A 4745-nucleotide genomic window follows, 5' to 3' on the forward strand; every position below is an offset into this window, starting at 1 on the left:
TTAAAAAAGGGAAAAAAAAAACCTTTTTTTTTTTTAAAAGGGGACAAAAAAAAAACCCCCAAAAAAATTTAAAATTTTTTTTAAAAAAAAAATTTTTTTTTTTCAACGGTTTTTTGGGGGGAAAGGGGGAAAACTTTTCTTTATTTGGGGAAAATAAAACCCCCAATTAAAGGTTTTGGGGAAAATTTTTTTCCCCTTTTTTTAAAAAAAAAATTTCCCCCAATTTTTTTAAAAAAAAAAAAAAAGGGTTTTTAAAAAATTTTTTTTGGAACCCAAAACCAATAAAAGGGGAAAAAATTTAATTTTTTTTCCCCCGGGTTTTTTTTTTTTCCGTTTTTTTTTTTCCCAAAAACCCCAAAAAAATTTTAAAAATTTTAAAAAAAAAAAATTTTAAAAGGAAAAAATTTTTTTAAAAAAAAAAAATTTTTTTTTTTTTTTAAATTTTTGGGGTTTTTTTTTAAAAAAAAACCAAAAAATTTTTTAAAAAAAAAAAAAAAATTTTAAAAAGAAAAAAAAAAAAAAAATTTTAAAAAAAAAAGGGGGAAAATTTTTTTTAAAAAAAAAAAAACCCCCCCCAAAATTGGGAAAAATAAAAATTTTTTAAAAAAAAAAAAATTTTTTTTTTATTTTAAATAAAAAATTTTAAAATTTTTCCCAAAAAAAAAAAAAGGGGAAATTGGGGGGGAAAGAAAAAAGGGGGTTTTAAAAATTTTTTTTCCCTTTTTTAAAAAAAAGGGGGTTTTTTTTGGGGGGTTTTTTTTCTTTTTAAAAAAAAGGGGTTTTTTTAAAAAAAAAAATTTTTAAAAAAAAAAAGAAAGGGGAAAAAAAAATTCCTTTTAAAAAGGGGGGAAAATTTTTTAAAAAAATTTTTTTTTTTTTTTTTATTCCCAAAAAAACGGAAATTAAAAAAAAAACCCAACAAAAAATTAAAAAATAAAAAAAAATAAAAAAAAATTTTTTTTAAAAAAAATTTTTTGGAAACCCCAAAATTTTTTTTTTTTAAAAAAAAAACCCCATTTGGCCCTTTTTTGGTTTAAATTTTAAACCCCGGGGGAAAAAAGGGGGGGGAAAAATTTTTTTTTAAAAAAAATTTTTCCCCTTTTTTTTTAAAAAAACCCCCAAAAAAAAAACCCCTTTTTTAAAAAAATTTTTTTTAAAAAAATTTTTAAAAAATTTTTTTCCCGCGCCTTTTTGGGTTAAACCCCCCAAAAATTTTTTTTTAATTTTTTTAAAAAAAAATTAAAATTTTTTTTTTTAAAAATTTTTTTAAAAAAAAAATTTTTTTTTAAAAAAGGCCCCAAAAAAAAGGGGTTTTTTTTTTTTTTTTTTTGAAAAACCCTTTTTTCCCCAAAAAAAAATTTTAAAAAAAAAATTTTTTTTAAAAATTTCCCCAAAAAAATTTTTTTTAAAAAATTTTTCGGGGAAAAAAAAAATTTTTTTTTTTCCTTTTTAAAAAAGGGGGGTTTTTTTAAAAAAACCCCCCTTTTTTTTTTTTTTTTTTTTTTAAAAAAAAAAAAAGGGTTTTTCCTTTTAAAAAAAATTTTTTTTAAAAAAAACCCAAAAAAAAATTTAAAACCCAATTCCCCCTTTAAAAATTTGGAAATTTTTTTTAAAAAAAAAATTTTTAACCTTTTAAAATAAGGGAAAGTTTAAAAATTTGTTTTTTTTTTCTTTTTAAAAAAAAATTTTTTTTTTTTTAATTAAAAAAAAATTTTAAAAAAAAAATTTTTAAAAAAAAGGGGAAAAACTTTTTTAATTTGGGGGTTTTTTTAAAAAAAATTTAAAAATTTTTGTTAAAATTTTTAATTTTAAATTTTTTAAAAAAAGGGGTTTTGGGAAAAAAAAAAAACCCCCCCCCCAAAAAATTTTTTTTAAAACCCAAAAAGGGGTTTTAAAAGGGGGCCAAAAATTAAAGAACCCCCTAATTTTTCCCTTAAAATTTGATAATACACAACATATAGCTAGTTTAACGGAACCAATTGATTTTTGTATTGGATTACAAATAGAGAGAAATCGTGGATATCTTATAAAAACGCCACAAAACTTTCAAGATGGAAGTTATCCTATAGATGCTGTATTCATGCCTGTTCGAAACGCGAATCATAGTATTCATTCTTATGGGAATGGGAATGAAAAACAAGAGATTCTTTTTCTAGAAATATGGACAAATGGAAGTTTAACTCCTAAAGAAGCACTTCATGAAGCCTCCCGGAATTTGATTAATTTATTTATTCCTTTTCTACATGGAAGAGAACTTATATTTACAGGACAATCAACACACGGTTCCTTTATCCCCTTTTACCTTTCATGATAAATTGGCTAAACTCATAAAAAACAAAAAATAGCATTGAAATCGATTTTTATTGACCAATCAGAATTGCCTTCCAGGATCTATAATTGCCTCAAAATGTCCAATATATATACATTATTGGACCTTTTGAATAACAGCCAAGAGATCTTATGAAAATTGAACATTTTCATAGCGAAGATATAAAACAGATATTGGGCATTTTAGAAAATATTTCGTAATTGATTTAGCAAAAAAAATAAGTTTTAAATCTATTGACTTACTTAGTGAAAATAGATTTAAAATCTTTAGCACAATTAATATATCATATCATATATTCGAAATAAATTCAGAATTAAATTGAATAGATGTATCTAGGGAGAATTCGCTTTGGGCAAACTATTCCCTAGATACGCATGTCGTGTTATTTCACAATTGAATCAATTAAAAAATTTAAAAGACCTAAAGTTAGGGATTTATCAATAGGTAATGTTGCACCAATGCCCAACCAAAGGGCGACTGCGGTACCAATCAAAAAGACAGTCGTCGCTACTGGACGGCGAATGGATTGGAATTTATTAACATTCTCTAAAAAAGGTACTGTTAATAATCCCGCAGGTACTGAAACCATTAAAAGAACCCCCAATAATTTATTGGGCACTGTACGAAGTATTTGAAATACAGGAAAGAAATACCATTCAGGTAATATTTCCAAAGGGGTTGCAATGGATCGCCGGTTCAATCATTGATGGTTCTAAAACGGCTAAACCTACATTACATGCAATAGTACCTAGAATTACTACTGGAAAAAATATATAAAAGATCATTGGGCCATGCGGGCTCTCCATAATAATTATGACCCATACCTTAGCCAATTTAGCTCTTAATACAGGATCATTCAAGTCAGTTTTTTTGTTATTGGGATAGGTGAATTCTTATAGATCCATCCCCGAGGGAACTGGACATGATAATTTTTAATCATCCAGCTCGAGCAAGAATAAAAAGAACCAAACGAATCCATATATCCATATAAAATTTATATATGGTACCTGTATTTACACATACACATATATAATATAGGAATGGTTCAATGTAAGAAAATTTGACTGAATTCTTTTTACGGAGTTGCAACTATCCATTACAAAACAAAGAATTCTGTTCTTACAAGTAAATACTCAAGACCCAAGTAGGTTTACAAATTAGATCATGATATAATCAAGTGCTTTCTGGGTCGTCCAGACCTTCTAATTGGTATTTATCTCCAAAATGTTTGAGATACACACAAGGTTTGCTTGTTACTAATATAGTCTAGCCTTCTCTTCTTCTTTAGATCCCTTGTTTCACTCGATAGTAGTATTGATCGTGTCAATGCAGAGGAAATGAATACATTTACATACTATTAAATCTTATAAGTGAACTAGATAAAGCGGAATCAAGATCCTGCTCTATCTAGTTCACTTATACTGGATCTGCTGAGCCTGCTCATGTACAACATGTGATTCGGACCTGATCATAGAAAAGATTCTCTTCAAGTGAACCAGCCTATCCCCTGTATGGGGCTTACACAGTGGTTGGAACAAAAGCACATTACTATCGGTTGTGAATTCCCATGTATATGGTGCATATATCTACACAGACTAATCAATAGTTCAAGTCACACACTCCCATAATCCATTTTCTCTTCATAGAATTCCCTTCAATCCCCCGTTTAGTTGACATGAATAATTAAAGGGAAATATCCAAATCCATGTCTTATTATTTTCAATAATCCATACTTGTAGCAATGAAATACTATATATTCCTCCACCAAGTGATAAATGATTGATTACAAATATTTAGGATATATTTTTCTTTGCTCTATAAAGGCCCAGAAATACCTTGTTTACGTATCATTGAAAGTATTAACATAAATACGGCAGTAAGAAGTGCAATACAAAAGTGTGTAAACTATAAAAACGAGTCAAAGTGGATTGTCTCATTAACTAGCGCTTCCGCGCAATAATTCGACCAAAGGTGATCCTATTACAGGAATAGCGTCAGGGACACCTGTTACTATTTTCACTGCCCAATAACCAATTTGGTCCCGAGGTAAGGAATAACCAGTTACGCCAAAAGATGCGGTTAATACAGCTAGAACCACACCTGTAACCCAAGTCAATTCGCGAGGTTTTTTAAATCCGCCGGTGAGATACAACACGAAATACATGCAGGATCATCATTAGGACCATCATACTTGCCGACCATCGATGAACTGGATCGGATTAACCAACCAAAGTTGGCTTCAGTCATGTATTGAACAGAAGCAAAAGCCTCAGTAACGGTCGGACGATAAAAAGTCATAGCAAACCCAGTAGCTACTTGTACTAAAAAACAAGTAAGGAATTCCCAAAAAATAAAATATATTGACGTGGGGGAGGAACGTATTTACTAGTTATATCATCCGGGAATTGCTTGAATC

General features: G+C 28.0%; 1 pseudogene; it reads right to left on the reverse strand.

The window, feature by feature from the left end:
• Positions 1-2711: 2711 nt before the first annotated feature.
• On the reverse strand, positions 2712-4734 carry LOC132043857 (cytochrome b6-like; annotated as a pseudogene).
• Positions 4735-4745: the final 11 nt, after the last annotated feature.

Source organism: Lycium ferocissimum, unplaced genomic scaffold (genome assembly GCF_029784015.1).
Source record: "Lycium ferocissimum isolate CSIRO_LF1 unplaced genomic scaffold, AGI_CSIRO_Lferr_CH_V1 ctg29269, whole genome shotgun sequence".
NCBI lineage: Eukaryota > Viridiplantae > Streptophyta > Magnoliopsida > Solanales > Solanaceae > Lycium > Lycium ferocissimum.